The sequence below is a fragment of the Vicia villosa genome, linkage group LG1 (genome assembly GCF_029867415.1).
Source record: "Vicia villosa cultivar HV-30 ecotype Madison, WI linkage group LG1, Vvil1.0, whole genome shotgun sequence".
NCBI classification, from domain to species: Eukaryota; Viridiplantae; Streptophyta; class Magnoliopsida; order Fabales; family Fabaceae; genus Vicia; species Vicia villosa.
In genome coordinates, this window is record NC_081180.1 from 105,990,280 (window position 1) to 106,012,491 (window position 22,212).

Here is a 22,212-nt window from a genome sequence, read left to right on the forward strand (position 1 = left end):
TCACACGTAACAAAATAGTAGTACAAAATATAAATCCAAATAAATAATAAATAATAATTGTTGTGTCTAATTGCAACATAAGTTGAATAATAAATAATAATTGTTGTGTCTAATAAATTTAATTGTAATGAGAAAATGTGGTTCCAAATAAATTTTGTACATGGTATAATTATACAATTTTATTTTTTAAAAATTATCAAGACAACATCGTTTTATCTTAGAAAATAAAGTAAACATTTAACTCGTCGATTTTTTAACATGGTCGGTTCTTCGATTTTATTAGTTTTGATTGGTTTTGAACGATTTCCACCGATTTAATAGCTTACCCGATCCTACAATCACACCAAACCGGTGACCCTTCCGATTCCTTATTCGACCGGTTTAAAACACTAAAAATAATTGAATTTTAAATAGGTAGATCCATGTTTGTGATTTGAAAAAACTTTTTACCTTAATCCCCGTATTATTAGGAGTGGCAATAGATTAGGCGGATGTCATGAGCCTATCATCCGACCCAACTCGTTTGATAAAAAAATTATATTTAAGCATTTTAAAAAGTCTAATAATTTAAATAGGTCAGATTAAGGCTTATAGAAAAATTTATTAAATCTAGAGGTTGTTGAAAGTATTTCTTGGGTAAATATTTTCTATATATCGTATCCACAGGGATTGGTTTAATATCACTTCCGTTCTATAACAAAGTATTTTGAGTTGAGTAAAAATAGCTGAGTTTGTTTTGTTATTTTAAATATGCTATTAAATCTAAACAAATATGAAACGAGAATGCTGAACTTTAGTGAATTATAAGAAGAATATGTTGAGTTTTAGGGTTCATCAACCTATTTCTATGCAAGTTATTAATTAAATTACAAGTGAACCATCGTTTGAGTTATCATCTTCATTTATCCTCAAACTAGATCTCATGTCTGCAAATCAAGTTAGATAATCTTCTGCCAATGTGAGATTCGATCTCTCAAAATATCAATATCGATAAAAGTAATGAATCACGATAATAATGAAAACCCATTCACAATTCCATCTCTGCAAATTATGAATGAACTAATATAGTAACCTAGGGCAAAAGTTTAAACATTTTCTTTCGATCAAATATTTAACAATAATTTAACATAAAGACGAGGTTTCTTATTGATAATAAACTCAACAATTGTTCACAAGAATCAATCAATGGTATTACATAATCATATGTTAACTACTACCTTAACTCACCAAAAGAGAATTAGCTCTCCATAGACATGAAAAACACACAAGGATTGATTGAGGAATTCATCATGATCAATAAAATCTCTTCAATTGATGTAGAATCTTTCTTCAATGGTTGCTTTGTGCTTTAGGATCAGGTTTCTCTCTTAATTTCGTTCACCAAAGAATCACCCTTTAATTGGTAGCTAGAGTTTCTTTTTATAGGAGTTGGGCTGGACACGCCGTCTCCGCGGCGCGGCAGGTTGTCCCGCAGCGCGACCCAAGACAGAGGGTTTGGGGCGGCGCGCTTGAATCCTTCGCGGCGCGGCCTTGCTGGAATCTCTCATTTTTGCTTGTCTTTTTATTCCTCCATCTTCCTTTCCTCTTCATACTCTTATAAAGTTCCTTTTCAGCTCCAAACCTGCATCAATAATACCCAAAGTGATTCGATTTGCTTCGCAACATGCACTATACATATGTAATTCAATTCTTACTAAAAAACACATGAAACTAGCACACTTTGCTTAAGTTTAGCGCATAACTTGGTTATAATAACCCATGAAAATACCATAAATTCATCCCTAACAGAGGTAGAAAACGGACATGTGCGTCCCGCAAAATCCTGTAAAAAACAGAGATGGACGGGTATATTTGAGGGTGCGGGTCTAAAAGATCGGGTTTCCCCGGAAAAAAAAAAGGTGGGGCGGTGCGGACTCCTAGGACACAATAACTTTTAAACCTGAAAATGTAAAAAAAAAAAATTATATTAATGTTCGCACCCGAAAAAAATTGAGCTGACACATTAGAAGATGCAATCCTAAAACATTGATTCGCTCGACAAAAAAGTGAGGACAAAAAGGGCATGCTCAAAGGACCGAACACGTTTTGCCACACATAATTAAATCAATCAGGTCCTCTTATATCATTTATTATTTTATTTATGGTTAAATATACAAAACCTTGTCTTTAGACTCTCACCACTAGACTGCGCTTTGGTTTTTGTTCTACAATTGCCTTAGCTAACATATAATAGTTACTGTTAACGTCATTAACATTAATAGTTAATGTTTATATTATTAATTAATATTATTAGTTAATAATTATTAGTTATTAGTTAATGTTAACGTTATTAATTAATATTAGTTAAATTATAAAATAATAATTAATATTTATTTTATAGTTAAAGTTAATTAAATTATAAAATATAAACTAAATTAAATTATTTTAAAATAAATTAATTTAGTTTTAATTTAAATTAGTTTAATTAGTTTTAATTTAACTAGATTAACTAACCTAGTTTTAAATTAATTAATATAGTTTTAATATAATTAATTTATTTTAATCTTAATTTAACTTTAATTTGGTTTGTTTTTAATTACATAAAATAGTTTAAATATTAATGTTAACACATAAATATTTAAAAAATATTAAATACTGTTTATATTTAAATAAATTTAATATTTAAATTACTATTTAAAAATAATGTTAATATAAAGAAAATATAAATGAGATAATAGCTACAATATTTTTTTAAATTACATCATTTTATATAAATAGTATCTATATATTATAAACCATTCATTTAATTCTAAAATAATTTTAATACTTTTAACATTAAATTTTTACAGTATATTGATGCTAAATTATTAACTATTATATAAAACATAAAAATATTTTTATTTAGTTAATTTAATATTAAATTTTTTATGTAATTAAAAATAAACCAAATTAAAACTAAACTAAAACTAAACTAAATTAATTATATTAAAACTATATTAATTTATTTAAAACTAGTTTAATTAATCTAGTTAAGTTAAAACTAATTTAAATTAAAACTAAATTAATTTAGTTTATAATAATGTAGTTTATATTTTTTAATTTAATTTAGTTTATAATAATTTAGTTTATATTTTTTAATTTAATTAACTTTAACAGTAAAATAAGTATTAATTATTATTTTATAATTTCACTAATATTAATTAATAACATTAACTAATAAATATTAACTAATAAATAATAATTATTAAATAATAATATTAATATTAATTAATAATGAAAACATTAACTATTAATGCTAATAACGTTAACGATAACTATTATATATTAGCTAAGGCAATTATATAATAAAAATTAACGTGTAACATAATGGTAAGAGTGTTTTTCATGTATTCTTTGGGTCTTGGGTTTCAACACCTCATGAGACCAACTTTTTAAGCTTTCATATTTAACATTTTAAGAACCAAACAATGAAATAAAAATGCCACATGTAATTAAAATAAATAAAAATAATAAAAATGTCACTTAAGCCAACCATGTCATTAAAAATAATAATAAAAAATTAAAAAAGTTGTCACGTCAATAATTCTGATGATTGGATTTCTTGAAGGGGCAAAATAGGAGAATCTTCATATGTTAGGGGACGAATTCAAACTTTTTTTGTTACAAAGGGTTTCTCAAACCTCGCCCATATGGTAGGGGCAAAATAGCTATTATCCATTTTTTAAATTACGAGGGTGGAGAGGGTTTTAATCAATTTTTTTTATTTAACCCCTTATAATAAAAAATAAAAAAATTTCACGTGAATTTTAAAAAATAAATGAAAAATAAAAGAAAATTCATGTGAACATATCACGTAATTGAAGATTTCACGTCACTTGGTCAACTGAGGGGCTAAAGATATAACATTAAAAACGGGAAATCCAATTTAATTTACAGGGGTACACCGAATCACGCTAACATTACAGGGAATGTCTGAAAAATATTTCGGGAAATCCAAGGAAGAACACGAGCAAAGGCCCTGTTCAAAATTTGACTCTTACACTCCCATGAACACCTCACAAAAAAGGATTTAAATGGGAGTTCTAACACAGAAATCAAGAAAGTCGGGATAAGAAATCCTTATTTTATTAGTGAATCCTCTCGGACTAGCAAATCCAAATATTGTTATTTCCAAAATAGTCACAACTGCAACACCAACGAGTGCATTCACCTTAAAGCAGGGGCGAAGCTAAGGCCCAGCTAGGGTGGGCCATTGCCCAGGCTGCTTACCCTAATATTTTTGGATGAATTGTAATGGGACAAATTATTTTCTATATATTTGATACTATCTTAGAACAAAAGTGGGAAGAGCTTTAACAAAAATAATATAAAACACCCAAATGAGAAGTTCACATTTATTTGTGTTTCTATGAGAGATAGGTGGAACAAAAGTGGGGGACACCTATTTTTAGTACAAGTGATGATGTCACATTGACTATGCTATGATTATTATCAACTACAACAAAATGAATAAAGATTTTCAAGGCTATTTTTATTTATTCTTATTCATTTCTAATTTCCATATAGACAATATATTTACAAGCTCTACTTTTTATATTTTATCCATCCTCTCTTTCCTTCAATTATTTGTTTATTTTGTGCAATTTTTTTTTTGTTTATTTATACAATTGTTTGTTTATTTATAGTAGTAATATTTTCCTTCAATTATTTTTTATTTTGTGCAAAAAAATTGTTTATTTATACAATTGTTTGTTTATTTACAGTAGTAATATGGGAGTATACTTGAAGTTTCCGTCTATTATACAAAAACTATCTTGGAGTTATGAAGTCAAACAATGAGAGAAATAGAAGACAAAAATAATATTGTATTATTTTCATTATCAGTGTAGATTTCAAGTACAATATGAATCATATTTATATGACATATGTAATAAATAAAAAATCAATATGAAATAAAAAATCAATATAAAATCTCCTAATTGATGGACATCCTTAATCATGTTATTTGTAACACTCCCCTTGGATGTTCATAAAGAATACGCCTCATTAAAACCTTACACCGAGCGGGATATATTCAAGTCACTTGATGATATTGATATTATTCGAACATTCATCAGAAAGAAGTCTCAGAAAGGAAATTTACCTCGTGAATTGTATGATTGTGTTTTATCTCTTTTATTTTAAACTATACTTTTGCTGACAAAATGAAAAGTCTGTTTTATTTTGCCCAGACTATATTATTTTTCTGGCTTTGGCACTTCCTTAAGGATGTGACTAAAAGGTTTATAAAAAATGGGCGGCTCTAGGGACGACAAGAGGGGACAAGAAGACTCCCCTAAGAAGAAGCAATCCCCCAAAAAGATTGTGTTGGACATGTGACTTCATACACAAGACAGTGTGAATTATGGATGTTTGAAAAAGATTGGTTAAAATCAAAATCATTTAAAAAATCAAAACCATTTAAAAAAAACGAGTAAATATGCCTATGAACCTCCTTTTACAAGGATATGAAGTTTAAGGACTAACTTTCAACCAAACAACAAATAGAGTTTAAAGCGGTTATCCTCAAAATCAAACAAATTTTTTCAAGGGCTTATATTTAAACAAAACATCGTTTTATACTGGCTATCCTCTTAACTAAGATGGAGTTTTATATTGGATATCCTCTGAACTAGGTTTTTACACGTGTTAAGTGTTAACCTCCAAACCGAGATAAGATTTTATACAGGCTAATCTTGAGCCAATTGAGCTTTTACACCAGGTTGAACTTAAGGATCAAGATGGGATTTTACACAGGCTAATCTTGAACCAACAGAGCTTTTATAGAGGTTTAGCTTAGGAACCATTGTGGAGATTTTAATGGTTGATCTTCACTAACCAAAAGATCAGTTTTCTTCTATGCAAAACTAACAAACCAAGCAGATACTTCCCAAGACAATCCCTCCAAACAAACAAGAGTTTTTACTAGTTTACCTCCCAACAAAACAACTTCTTATAGAAAAATATTTTACATGATATATAAAACACTATTGGTAAATTACAATTAATCCATTTCAAAAAACAATGATCCTCACTTAGACACTAGAAACTTTTGAAGCACTAATGCAAAATATACGTGAGAAAATAAGATATTTGTAGAAAATTAAGAGTGAGTGGGAAAGTAGGATCAACACTCATTTTCTGGATATTATGAGATGATGAAGAAGCTTTCTATTTATAGGTCAGTTTGTGGTTTAAATTTGGAAACAATATACTGTAGAAATAAACGCCATAATTGATCAGGCCAATTGATTATTGAACCTCAATAATTTATTGTTTAAGCCAGAAATGGAAATTTTGATATTTAGACGCTATCAATCATTAAGAGACTGTCTCAATCAATTTTAGAATCAACCAAGTGAAAATAATTGATTAGATGATTAAGGATAATTGATTATCCAGTTGTAAAAGTCCTCCAATTGATAAAACAATCCACCAATCAGTTAGATAGACATTAAAAACATTTTTAGGTGGTTTTCACAAATAATAAAAAATACTTCTCAAAGATTTGTAGTGTGTTTGTGTGATTTTGCAATCGTATTTAATTTCCAAAAGTATCGTTGTTCCTTTACAAGAAATTTGTGACACAGAAGGACACGACCAAATGAGCCTTCACACTTCCTCTCTTTCGCAACTCTGAAGCTTCAACTCTCGGCATAATTGATAACACGATTTTATATCGTATATTTAGCTTAAAATCCATAAATATTTATAGCATTTTCCGTTTATTATATTGTTTTATTATGATATTATGCGAGTATTTGCTTTGTTTCAGGTTTTACCATCTTATTGAGACTATTTGTAAAAAGGAGAAGAAATGGAGCTAAAATGACCACTATTTGTGCCTAAAAGATGAAAAATGGGTGCTGAAGTGAAAAGGAGGTGCAAATAAGACCCAAATGTGCAAAACAATGACCCAGCCCACGAAGGAGCAATGTGCGTGGCCCAAATCATCCCAGCAAGTGGAGACGCACGTCTCCAACGTTCTTCTGCCACGTCACCAAGAGGAGACGCCTGTCTCCAATCCTCCTGGATTTTCTCCACTTGAGACGCACGTCTCAAGTCGTTCAAAGAGGTCTCCCCAAAAAGTGGAGACGCACGTCTCCAAGCCCCAGTCAGAGGAATTCCTGCTTTCATGCATTCCAACTGCAAAGGCTCGCCTATAAATAGAGGCAGCTACCTCACTTCAACCTGTCCGATTTTCTGCTAACGAAGTGCTGCCGAAATTGTACCGCGACCGCTATTTTCTTCCTGCTTTCAATTAAACCGTTTTATTTTCTCACAACAATTTCTACACCAAAAATTGTTGTGAACCTTTTATAAATCTAGCCTTACGTTAGGTTTATCCTTTTTATTCCTTGTTTTAAATTTCTGTCCGTTTAATTCCGAAGAACGATCCAGCCAACCTGTGGTGGAAGTTCGGTACTTCAAGATTCAATTCAGATTTATTTTATTTCAGGTTTATCACTTACGGCTTTATTTATTATTGTTATTGCATGATATACTGTATGCCATTTAACATGCCTTTTATTATAAACCGAATTAATTTATGCATGCTTAACCGTATTAATATGTCTGGCTAATTAACTAAGATATCGGTATGTAAAGTAAGTTAACCGTGGGATCCGAAATAAATTGGCTTAATTATGTTTTATTAAATATCACTTGTTTTTGGTTTATATGTCTAATTTAATTAGTAAGTCTTAAAACCAATAGAGCGAAAGTTTGAGGGGTTAAGACGATCAAAGGTTAAAATCAATAGAGCGAAAGTTTGAGATCTTTAACTGGATAGTAGACATAGGACATTAGTTTTAAGGATGGCGAAAGCGTATTAAAACTAATTAGAACTTATTTATTTTCAAAAAATGTTTTTACACCCGAGCGGGATGGCGAAAGCGTACGTAGGGATATTAGCATGTTCCGAGTCAACAGAGCGAAAGTTTGAGATTAGGGGATTTAAATAGATAACAACTTCATAAAACAAGCATTTTATTAATTACGTTGTTTTCAAAAAGCTTTTCTAAAATCTAATGGGATGGCGAAAGCGTACATTACGAGTTAGGATAGTAGTCTAAATCAACAGAGCGAAAGTTTGAGAGGAGGACTTTTAATCAATTGAGTTAATAAAGATTTTTAATTGAATTATGCATTAGCCAATGGACCTTCGGATCACCTAAAGTTAAACGAAATACATACTGCTATCCGTCTATTATTATATTTCTTAATATTCACAATCACTTTCCTTTAGAAACAATCAAAACATTAGAAGCCTTAGCTTTACATAGTAACCTTAGATAACGGTAGATCGATTCATAGTCCCTGTGGATTCGATATCTTTTAAAACTACACGACACGATTGTGCACTTGCAGTCATAAGATTAATAGACACGTAAAGTCGCGATCAAGTTTTTGGCGCCATTGCCGGGGACTATTTAAGTCGATATCGTAACTCACTGTTACACCGTAGAGACTAGGGCAATTCTTTCCTTTCTTCCTGGACGATTGTATGCCAAATACTCGTTCACAAGGAGGAGATTTAATACAACGAATTAACGAGATCGAACGTTTCATTAACGTCAAACGTCGAGCTCGCAACCTTCCCGAAGTAGCACCAATTCCGATTAATCAGGAATTGATCTTTACTGATCAAATCAATCAAATTACCCCGAAGTTAGAGATGGCTGCTATTCGTCCTCTTAGAGACTATGCCGCTCCTTCACGCGCTGAACCGCACTCAAGTATCGCACCACCTGCGATTGAGGCGAACAATTTCGAACTGAAACCTTCGTTGGTACAAGCTGTTCAACAGAACCAATTCTCTGGAAGCCCTGTAGACGATCCCAACCTCCACTTATTTGTGTTCGTGCAATATGCCGACACTGTCAAAGCTAACAACGTTAGTTCCGAAGCTATTCGATTACGTCTTTTTCCCTTCTCCTTGAGAGATAGAGCTAGAGCGTGGCTTCAATCCCTACCTTCTAATTCCATAACTACATGGGACGAATTGAAGAGAGTTTTCTTAGCAAGATACTTTCCGCCTAGCAAAACCGCTATGCTAAGAGGTCAAATCAACGGATTTACCCAGAAAGATAACGAATCACTCTTTGAAGCTTGGGAACGATACAAGGACATGCTTAGACTATGTCCTCATCATGGACTCGAACCATGGCTGATCATCCATACTTTCTATGGTGGTCTCCTTTATAACACTAAAATGACTATAGATGCCGCTGCTGGTGGAGCATTAATGGACAAACCCCATGATGAAGCATATAACCTCATAGAGAACATGGCACAAAACCATTACCAATGGGGAGGAGAACGAGCCGCTCTAGAGAAAACCCAAACCAAAGGAGGAATGTACGAAGTAAGTGGTATTGACCGCGTTAACGCTAAAGTAGATGCTTTAACTCAAAAGATCGAAAACTTAACCATCACTCCTTCAGCCACCGCTGCTGCCGTAGCACCTAACTGCGAGATTTGTGGATTAACTAGACACGCAGTTGCCGAATGTCAACTCTTGACTGGTATCCCATCTGATCAAGTAAACTATGCTCAAGGAAACCCTTATTCTAACACGTACAACCCTGGATGGAAAAACCATCCAAACTTTTCGTATAAGAACAACAACGCGTTGTACCCGCCTGGACAAGCACCTGCTGTCCCACCTGGCTATCAAAAAGCGCCTGTAGCTGCTCAAAACACCCCTAGGAAGTCGAACCTAGAAATCATGATGGAAAACTTTATAGCTTCCCAACAACAGACCAATAAGGACTTCCTAAATCAAAACATCCACAATAGCGAGCAAGTAAAACAATTATCGAACAAAGTAGATGCCTTAGCTACGCATAACAAAATGTTAGTAACTCAAATTTCACAAGTAGCTCAACAACAAGCACCTACTGCTGCCCCTGCTGGCACGTTTCCTGCTCAACCACAACCTAATCCTAAAGGACATGCGAACGCGATAACACTACAGAGTGGAACGAACTACGATGGACCTATCGATCCTAGAACTCAAAACGCACCCATGTCACAACAAGAGCCAAAGGAAACCAAAAAGACATCAACTGATGATCAAACTGCTAAGACTAATGAGAACAACAACGAAGTGGAACCTGAAAAAGGAAAACCTTACGTTCCACCACCACCTTATAAGCCACCAATTCCTTACCCTCAGAGATTATCTAAATCCAAAACCGAAGCGCAATTAAAAAAATTTGTAGAACTTCTGAAACAATTAAACATAACCATACCGTTCACAGAAGCCATAACTGAAATGCCTTCGTACGCTAAATTCTTGAAAGAAATTCTATCGAACAAAAGGAAACTCGAGGATAACGAAACTGTAACACTTACCGCTGAATGTAGCGCTATCATCCAAAATAACATGCCTCCCAAACTGAAAGATCCTGGTAGCTTTTCTATACCCTGCGTAATAAGAAAGACTATTATAGAAAAAGCCTTGTGCGACTTAGGAGCTAGTGTTAGTTTGATGCCTCTTTCAACCTGTAAGAAGCTAAATCTGGGTGAGCTTAAGGCAACGAGAATGTCTCTTCAACTAGCTGACCGTTCAGTTAAATACCCTGTAGGAATGTTAGAAAATATCCCTGTGCGTGTAGGCCAATTCTACATCCCAACCGACTTCATCATAATGGATATCCAAGAAGATTCTAACATCCCGATCATATTAGGAAGACCATTCTTAGCAACCGCTGGTGCAATTATAGACGTTAAGCGAGGAAAGCTTGCCTTCGAAGTAGGAGAAGAGAAAATCGAATTTATTCTTTCCCAATTCCTAAAAGCACCTTCTATAATCGACACATGCTGCTCTGCCGACATAATCGACGAGTGTGTAAATGAAATAAAATCCGAACCACATAAGGAAACCGAGATCCTAAGAATTCCTATACCGCCAATTTTTGAAGATGGCAACTGGCGTGGGGAATATCAAGATAACCACCTGAGTGAATGTTTGGCATTAACTCCTGATCCTATACCTGAGCCTAAGAAACCTGCTATAAAACTTAAAACACTACCTACCGGCCTTAGGTACGAATTCCTAGACGAAGAACTTAACCGACCAGTTATAGTTAACGCCAATTTAGGACAAACCGAGACTGAAAAATTACTCACCGTCCTAAGAAAATACCCAACCGCTCTAGGATATAACATATCAGATCTAAAAGGAATAAGTCCTTCCCTCTGTATGCATCGCATTATGCTCGAAGAAGATTGTAAAACCTCTAGGGAACATCAAAGACGAATAAATCCCATTATGAGCGATGTGGTTAAAAAGGAAATCCAAAAACTGCTAGAAGCCGGAATCATATATCCAATATCCGACAGTAAATGAGTTAGTCCTGTTCATGTCGTACCAAAGAAAGGAGGAGTTAATGTAATGACTAACGCAAAAGGCGAATTTGTAGCACAACGTACCCAGACTGGATGGAGAATGTGCATTGACTATAGGAAGCTAAACAAAGCCACCCGAAAAGATCATTTCCCTTTGCCATTCATAGATCAAATGCTCGAACGCCTAGCTAAACACTCACATTTCTGTTATCTGGATGGATACTCTGGATTTTTCCAAATTCCTATCCACCCTGACGACCAAGAAAAGACCACGTTTACCTGTCCTTATGGTACGTTCGCTTATAGATGAATGCCTTTCGGACTTTGCAACGCACCCGCAACCTTCCAGAGATGCATGATGGCAATATTTGCCGACTTCCTGGATGGAATAATGGAGGTCTTTATGGACGACTTCTCTGTCTGTGGAGGAAGTTTTGAAACATGTTTAGAAAACCTTGAATTGGCACTTAAACGATGTGTAAGCGTTAACCTAGTCCTTAATTGGGAAAAATGCCATTTCATGGTTCGACAAGGAATCGTACTTGGACACATCGTATCTGATAGAGGAATGGAAGTGGATAAAGCTAAAATCGAAATTATCGAAAACCTTCAACCTCCCAAAACAGTTAGAGAAATAAGGAGTTTTCTAGGACACGCTGGTTTTTACCGACGTTTCATTAAGGATTTCTCTAAAATAACCAAACCCTTAACCGAATTACTGATGAAAGACGTCGAATTCATTTTTAACGATAAATGCACTGAAGCATTCCGTACGCTTAAACAAGCATTAATCTCTGCGCCGATTATGCAACCTCCCGACTGGAATGAGCCTTTTGAAATAATGTGCGACGCAAGCGATTATGCTGTAGGAGCCGTTCTAGGGCAAAGAAAAGATAAGAAACTACATGTCATATACTATGCGAGTAGAACCCTAGACGAAGCTCAAATGAATTACGCCACGACAGAAAAAGAACTATTAGTTGTCGTATTCGCGTTAGATAAGTTCCATTCCTACTTGGTAGGAGCCAAAATAATCATATACACTGACCACGCCGCTATTAGGTACCTCTTAACCAAGAAGGACGCCAAACCTAGACTCTTAAGATGGATCCTTTTATTACAAGAATTCGACTTGGAAATTAAAGATAAAAAGGGAACTGAAAATGTCATAGCAGATCACCTCTCTCGACTGGAAAATCTGAAACCCGAACAAGTACCAATTGACGATGATTTCCCTTATGAAAGACTCATCGCTCAGTTAGAAGCTAACGAATTAGAACCATACCATCCAATGACTGAAACCAATAACTTCGCAGAAGTAGCTTTAGCCCGCTCTGACACACCTTGGTATGCAGACTTCGTAAATTACCTAGCTGCTGGTGTACTTCCTCCTGATCTAAGTTACCAACCGATGAAGAAATTCTTCCATGACCTAAAACATTACTATTGGGACGACCCCCTCCTTTTCAAAAGAGGCCCCGATGGAATCTTTAGACGTTGTGTACCCGAGGAAGAAATAGGAAGCATAATAACACATTGTCATTCTGCACCATGTGGAGGACACCATAGCACATCTAGAACCTGCGCCAAAATCCTTCAATCCTGACTCTTCTGGCCCAACCTGTGGAAAGACGTTTATTTTGTTGTATTAAATTGTGATAGATGCCAACGAACCGGAAATATCTCGAGACATGACGAAATGCCTCAAAAGGGCATCCTGGAAGTAGAAATATTTGACGTTTGGGGAATAGACTTTATGGGTCCATTTCCATCATCATTCGGAAATCAATATATACTCGTGGCTATCGATTACGTTTCGAAATGGATAGAAGCTATCGCTTCTCCTACAAACGATACACAAGTAGTTATCAAACTCTTCAAAAACGTTATCTTTCCTAGGTTCGGTGTGCCAAGACTGGTAATTAGCGATGGTGGGTCTCATTTCATTTCAAGAATCCTTGAAAAACTCCTTCGAAAATATGGAGTAAATCATCGAATAGCTACACCATACCATCCACAAACAAGCGGACAAGTAGAAGTATCTAACCGCAAAATAAAGCAAATATTGGAGAAAACTGTTGCTATATCTAGAAAGGATTGGTTATCCAAGTTAAATGAAGCTTTATGGGCTTATAGAACAACTTTCAAAACTCCAATTGGAACTACCCCATTCAAACTCGTTTATGGAAAATCATGCCACCTTCCGGTAGAGTTAGAACATAAAGCCTATTGGGCCATTAAGAATTTAAATTTAAACTACACTACCGCTGGTGAGAAACGACTTCTAGACATAAACAAATTAGACGAACTTAGACAAGACGCTTATGAAAACGCCAAAATCTATAAAGAGAGAACGAAAAAATGGCACGACAAGCGTATATCTAGGAAAAATTTTAGCATAGGCGATAAAGTACTTCTATTTAATTCTAGACTAAAATTATTTCCTGGAAAGTTACGATCTAGATGGTCTGGTCCTTTCGAAATCACTAACATATTTCCGAGCGGAGCGATAGAAATCAAAGGAGAAAGTGTCAAACCTTTTGTCGTAAATGGGCAACGTCTTAAGTATTACCACCATCTCGAACACGATGAAAACATTCAGATTTTTAAACTTGACGAGCTGCCCGCTCATTTAGAAAAATGATTTTCTATTTTTAAAATCGTCGAGCTTACGACATAAAACAAAGCGCTTGGTGGGAGACAACCCACAGTTATTTTTATTTTTTAATTTTATTTTTATTTAAATATTCTATTCTATTTTTGAATTATTTTAATTTCTCTATATTTTTATGTTTTTCCTACATTTTATAATAATTACTATAATTATAACCGCTATCTTTAAATCGTGAAAATCTTTCCTTTTTATAATTATAATTATTATTATAACTTGTTACACTTTTTATTTTATTTTTCTCTTTATTTGTCCCTTTTAAACAACACTAGCCTAGATCTAACTTATTTTAATATTTTCAACTTATAGGCTTTCTTAACTACTAACTCATCATGATGCAAGAAGTTGACAATGTGGAAGTTGTGTTCCGTGGTAGAGGGCAAGAAGCGAGATATGCTATGCTGGCTGAGAGGCAAATGGATTTGACTCGCTATCCTCACCATCCAACTATGGAAAGGCTAGGTATCGAAGAAAGCGTCATGCACTTGCTGAACCAAATCGGTTGGACCGGTTCTCACCTGTTCCGCAAGTTTAGTACTTACCGAAAGCTCACTCTGGAATTCTTGAGCTCTTTGACCTATCTGCCAAACTGTGGACAAGGATTGAGGAAAGGAGTTATCCTCTTTCGACTCTTTGGTTTAGAATATCAGTTTTGCATCCGAGATTTTGCTGAAATGTTAGAACTACCTCATGGATCAGATGCATACACCACAGTCGCTGAAGAAAGTCTTGCATACTGGGAGTTAGAAAGATTTTGGGGCAAGATCACTGGAAACGATAACCCTGAAGAGAACGAGTTTCAATCCGGGAACATCCATAACCCTGCTTTCAGATACTTGCATAAGATCATCGCTCACTACATCTTCGGTAAACCCGATAATATCACTGAAGTTTCTAGAGAAGAGTTATTCATCATGTTCTGCACCTCTCAGAATCGTCCGGTCAACGCCATCGCATTTATGCTAACAAACTTCGAGCGCATCACACAAGATGAAGTTTCACCTATTCTGATCGGCGGATTTGTCACTATGATTGCAAATGCCATAGGTCTGAGAACACCACTACTTAGATTGACACCTTTTGGTTCCTACAACTCTATGGACATTCGCTTCTGCTTTAATCGAGGTATCATTGGTAACCTTGGATCTGATCAGTTTGATTTACTCATTGATAATAAAGTACTGGATCAGTTCACCTTACCGAGTCCAAGGACGAGTGCGCATAACCCTGCTAACTGGCTTTACTATGATCAAATCCCTGAAAGAGAATCATCTCCAGAAACACCACAAGCTTATGAACATTTGGATGATGACATGTATTTAGCAGAACAATATTCTGACCCCGATACTCCCCTTGGATACTATGAAAATGGAAATATACCCGTAGATTACCTTGAACCTGAATATGAACCTCTACCCGAAGATGAGCCCATGCCAGAATATGAGCCTCTACCTGAAGATGAACCCATTCCTGAGTATGAGCCTGAAACTCCTTCTGGTTCGCAAGAAATTCAATCTGAAGACATGACTGACGTCGAGGTCGAACAACAACAACCTGCTGCATCTGCTGAATCAGTGGCCCCAAGAAATGCTCCTCCGAGGATCGAGCCTGCTCCTAATCAAAACACGCATGGGCAAGCCATCGATGCACTGCAACACGAAGTACAACATGTGCGCAACGAGCTACACACTCTGCAAATGCACTTCTTCGATTTCATCGACACCGTCAATGCTCAATTCGACGAAGTTTTCAAACACATTTATTCTAATGTGCACAACAATAGACGTGGCTAGATGTTAACGCTTAGATTATTAGATTTTATTTCTAGTTTTAGCAATTTTCAATTTCTAGTTTAGAATTTTATTTTCTGCACTTTTACATTTTGTTCTATCAACACTCAGTACCAGTATTAATTTCAAATGCATTATTTCATTTCATTATTGCTACTGTGTTATACTGCACTGCTATTAACTGCTATATATTCTTGAACACATATAATATATTCAACTCTGATTACCATTCTTTTTGCTGTTAATAGTATTAAAATGTGACACTGCTCTGAACAATCTATCAAACTGTATAATGCCTGTCAGAACTGTCTAGACCAATGCACGCGTGGAGATCACTCCCCTAGGCTAGGAGACGCACGTCTCCACCTTTATGGGACCACCCTTCTGCATGTGAAGGACAGGAGACGCCCGTCTCCATACCCTGTCCCCCAGCAGACTGACTGCCTGAGACGCGCGTCTCCCAAGGGCAGCAGGCTGTTTGACCATGCAGACCACATTCTCCCTCTTTGAATTTTGAATTTTGAATTTCAAAATTCATCATTCAATATTCTTTATTCTCCCCATTATTTCTTCCATTTAAACACCATAAACCTCATTCATCCTCCATCATCACCTCTTTAACTCTACATCATTTCCCATTTCTCCATTCCATTCAAACTTCAAACACCACCATAACTTCATTTTAATTCTATATTAACTCCACCATTTTCAAACCTCACTATAAAACCACACCACCACCACTATTTTTCTTCACAACCTCCAAACCATTTTCTATTCTTCTACTCTCCACACTATCTTTTTCCAAACACATCATGCCTCCACGTTCAATCATCCAAAGTGTGCGTCCTGAGAGGCCATCTCCCGACCTTTCACATATTATCTTCCGAGAGGAAGACAACGATGCTCAAAGAACCAAATACCTCGCATTCTATGAACGTTCGATTGTTCCCACGAAATTCGTGAACATCGAATGTCTAGGTGTCACCCGTTTGCTCATAAAATCTAGCCTACATCATCTCTGTACCGAACCCGTACCAACTTATGAGCCGCTCGTCTTAGAGTTCTTGAGCTCTTTCAATTACGACACTCCTTCTGATCAACCACTTCTAACCTGTAGCATCCAATTTCGGATGTTTAACCGTGAATTTAATCTGGACCAAGAAGAAGTTGCTACGTATTTGCATTTTAATAATGCACCAAACGCTCACCGCACAATCTTTCAAAAACTCAATGGTCGATCTTGGGAGGAACTCGCTTTCGAATTTTGGTTTAATCTTACTGGCGAAATTCCCACCGGTTGGAGGACTCTACACGCTTCTCATATTCAAAACCCCGCTATACGTTATTTTCAACGTGTTTTGGGGCACACTATTTTTGCAAGATCCAACAACCACAAGGTAAACCAGAATGAATTATTTTTCTTATACTGTGCGCTAAACAATATACGTTTCAATGCCGCACCTTTTATGCTCCAACACATCCAAGGCTGCATCAACGCCCCCGCTACAAACCCCTTCCTGTTTGGCGGCATTATTACCTCCTTGGCTTGTGCCTTATGTCTCGGTGATGACCTCATCTCCCTCTCCCATCTTATGATGCCTGCTCAATCCCTCGATCTCACTTACTGCCGTGACTCTCACTTGGTTTCACCCCGTCATGATGGCCACTACACTTTGGTCGTCAACAAAGTTCTAATTCCTTATGTCATCCTGCCATGCCCAGAGCAAATCAAAATCCGTTACGTTCAGCGTTGGAGGCTTATTAATGATAATCCTCAAGATAACCAACCTGAACATCATAATGAGCCAGCGGATGCAATGGAACAAGAATTCAACCAAGCACAAGCTGAAGTCAACCAACCTCCTCCAAACAACCCTCCGCCTATTACTCTTGACGCCATGTATGCTGCTATTCAACGCCAAGACCAACTCTTTCAAGCTATGCAGACAAATCAAAACGAAACACTAAGGCTCATTCGAGAGATGCAACAAGAGCACCGTGACTACGCTATTAGGAACGAAGGTCAATACACCGAAATTGCTACACAATTGCATGATCTTAACATTCGTGTAAATGGCTCTCCTACTGATAGACGTCGTCGTGTTCGTACAAGAGGCGCAAGCAGTTCCCGCAACCGCAACAATGAGGAGTAGTTCACATGCATTGAGGACACTGCATCATTTAAGTCTGGGGGAGTCGTATTACTCCCTTTATTATTATTTCCTTTTAGTTTATTTCCTTTCCTTGTATTTCCTTTCCTTGTAATGTTTCTTTTCTAATTCAATAAAGCATATTTATGAAATTTCAAGTCTTATATGTATAATTCCGTGGCTATTACAATTTCTTCCATTTTCTTGAGCCATAACAAAATTTTTACTCCAAAAAGATAAACGCATAACCCCACACGTTCGAGAAGTACGAAGCTACTCAAATACTCAACGCATAGAAATCAATAAAGATTCAAGACAATATCCTTATTGTCCCGACACTCTAAAACCCCCAAGTGTGCGTAACCGATTTGAATACCCTTTATACCGAAACCATCGACTTTAATTTTTGAAGTAACCCCTATTAATTTATTCTAGCAGTCGGCACCGTCTTAGACACCAACTACGCAGAGAGTCGATGAATATAAGTGTATGATCCTTATAATAATAATTATGTGCCTAACCGCTAATAGAAATGTGCCTACTAAGTAAGGTGATCCTCACAAGATCATTTAACCTAACGGTCACAAATCTCATATACAAAGAATTTAAAAACTCATTGTTGATTGGTTCAGAAGTTATCTGGTACTGAACTTGGTAGGAAGGACTATTGTCCGATTCCCCACAATCTACAAATGAGCGCAAAGGAGTATACCACATAAGTGTGCCAGAACTCCATAAGAAGGATCATAGTCACTAACTTGCTACTCTGATATGTGCGTGTCAAGATAATGGGCTTAATGTGATTGCGCGCGAATGAAAAGGGTAAAACATGATGACGAGTCAAGGTCAAGCTATAATGGCATGATTCGGATTGGTATGCACGCTGGGAGTTGTCTAGTGTCGCTACTATAAGTTTATTGCTAGGATCTGCCGCATTATTTTCAAACAAGAACACTCTGTAGTTGAGTATGACCGAACGATGTGGTGGAAGCGTACTTCATTTCTCTGTCCTCCTGTCTTTATCTTATTATTTGCTTGAGGACAAGCAAAGGTTCAAGTCTGGGGGAATTTGATAACACGATTTTATATCGTATATTTAACTTAAAATCCATAAATATTTATAGCATTTTCCGTTTATTATATTGTTTTATTATGATATTATGCGAGTATTTGCTTTGTTTCAGGTTTTACCATCTTATTGAGACTATTTGTGAAAAGGAGAAGAAATGGAGCTAAAATGACCACTATTTGTGCCTAAAAGATGAAAAATGGGTGCTGAAGTGAAAAGGAGGTGCAAATAAGACCCAAATGTGCAAAACAATGACCCAGCCTGTAACACCCCAATTCTACCCGATAATTATACGGAAAATCAGAGTATAAAATTCAAGAAAACATACAATTGAGATGTCACATATTCGTCATTCAAAAACATTTACGGCTTAATTGCCTTCACATAGATACATAGCACAGAAATTTAAAACGACAATTAAATCATTACTCAAATTCATTTTGTTCAAATTAAATGTTTAACTCGCAGCGGAATCATCAAACTTCATAAATATTCAAATCAAGTCGTAGCATCTTTGCACAGAAAACTTTAAGTTACAATTTAAACCAAAACCACATAAAAATTCAGCAAAAGAAATAATAATTAAAACAATCGTTTTATCCCCCCGAGTGCTACGTATCAGAGCGACCACCGACTCAACTCACAACGTCTAAATCTTCATCAAAGCTATCACCTGCACGTTACCAGTATAAAGGTAACGGCGAAACAAAAGAAAGGGGTGAGATATCAATGAATATAAACAGGGTGATGATAAACAGTATATTCAGGTTCAAACTATAATAATTATCGCTTTGCGATATAATCGTTACCGTCTAGTTTACTTCGCTGTTTCAATCAACAACACAAGTCACAATATCTAACATAAGATCATATTCAAAGTTCACAACAAGTCACATAAATTCACGCATCCAAAAACACATAACATCATAATCACACAAATGAAATGCGACTCTAACAAATGCACATGCATGTGGTACCCAGGGCTTCAGCCCCCATCGCCAATTGCCAGATAATAGAGGCATCAAAACAGGCATAAGCCTTCGTCGCTGTTTGCCAATCCAGGCCGTCGCTAAAACATGCAAATCATGAGACACTGATGAAATGCAATAAATCACAAACATCGCAAAACAACGTCGCGAGGCATACGCCTATATCACAAATGTTACCGATCATTAGGGTAACTCAACGTCTCTTTATTTTCTGCATTTCGCAGTAATCACAAAATCATAACATCGCATCGTCACTGGCCATGGGCCTATAACTTAATGTCACCACATCACCACAAATCCACAGCAACATAAATCAATACAATTATTTCACGACAGTTCACAAAAATAGCGGCATCACAATATCGCAATACATCATCGCAACAAATCATCGACAACAAATCGACACAATTAATCTAGCGGCAACTCACATATATATTTTCAGCAAGTGTTCAAAAGTACTCTACTCACAACTCTTACCTATAAGGATAACTCTTATGAACCTAATTGGCTAATGGTCTGACTCAAGTAATAATAAAACAACTCTAAATAATCAAAAACCTTCAATTTTAAATTTACAGTTCATCAGATTTAACTCTAAACATCTCGAAAGCAACTCTGACAACCCTATTGACAACTCAAATAAAATTGAAAATCACTTAAGTTAGCCAAATAATTCCAATATTATCTCTTACTCAAAGTTCCTAAAAATATTATTATTATTATTATTATTATTATTATTATTATTATTATTAAACAAGTAATTTAATTTTACGCTACAATACGTATGGTTTCTAAACATATAAGCCTAATATATGTTTTATTTTATAAACATTATCATGCTACAGTACCCATTCAAATTTTTATACACAAATATATAATGTAACGTCTTGTTATACCAACCACAAATATATGCCGTTATAATGTGTGTATATATATCTTCGACCGATGCATATGTACAGCAATATATAATTCATAACAAAGTCATATATTATATCAATATATAATATGACTACTAATTTCTTTTCCAATACATGTAGCCTCATAATACAAAACGGGAATATACAGGGACACCCGCCACTTGCTCCTAGGCGCCCGCCCCACCTTCAGAAGCCTCCCGTCATCAAATTTTCTTTTTCTTGATCTTATTCCTCTACACTCAATTTTTACCCCGAATTCGTTCAAGGTTTTCCAAGAATTATCATTCTTCATTACAGGTTCATCGATTAATTTATCCGAACAAATTTCATCACACAAAATCACAGACAATACAATTAATTAAATGTATTTAACATAGTTGTAACAACTCACATTTCAATTTTTCCAGAAAATTCAATACAGCAAACTCACAATTACACAAACGCATAGATAAAAATTATAGTCCCAAAACCCCACATACGGTTCATCATATCCCCATTTATAAAGCAAGAACTCCACCCTTACCTTGTAGGAGTCCGCTCTACAACTTTCGGTCGAATTCTAATTTTCGGCTTCGCGTAATCCTTCCGGTTTCTCCTTCCCGACACAACTCTCGTATCTCTTTTCCAACCACCGAGCTTCCAAACCCTTGTTTTGTTTCTCTACGTACAGCAACAAAACCTATTTCTTTTTCTTTTATTCCACTTAACTAATAATAATAATAATAATATTATTATTATTAATCCATTGGGCCTAATACTCATACCTTCTTATTTCTATTTCACCCACCACCGACAAACCCAACTACATTAATTAAATAATGTCCAATGATAATAATATTATTTCTAATATTATTTCTCTGATTAAACCGACTACATACTCGACTATCACTTCCACTGTACCCAAGCAACATATCCCTCCAATTTATTTTCTTAGAAAAATACCGGTAAATCCAACTTCGACTAAATTCCGATAAATAAATCCTTAATAATTTAATTAAATAAATAATTAAATTTGGGGCGTTACACAGCCCACAAAGGAGCAATGTGCGTGGCCCAAATCATCCCAGCAAGTGGAGACGCACGTCTCCAACGTTCTTCTGCCACGTCACCAAGAGGAGACGCCCGTCTCTAATCCTCCTGGATTTTCTCCACTTGAGACGCACGTCTCAAGTTGTTCAAAGAGGTCTCCCCAAAAAGTGGAGACGCACGTCTCCAAGCCCCGGTCAGAGAAATTCCCGCTTTCACGCATTTCA

General features: G+C 35.6%; 1 non-coding gene across 1 annotated transcript; it reads right to left on the reverse strand.

The window, feature by feature from the left end:
• Positions 1-9,070: 9,070 nt before the first annotated feature.
• On the reverse strand, positions 9,071-9,177 carry LOC131645373 (small nucleolar RNA R71). The gene has a single exon (XR_009297000.1). It is a non-coding gene; the product is annotated as a small nucleolar RNA R71 (small nucleolar RNA).
• Between the last annotated feature and the right edge of the window lie 13,035 nt (positions 9,178-22,212).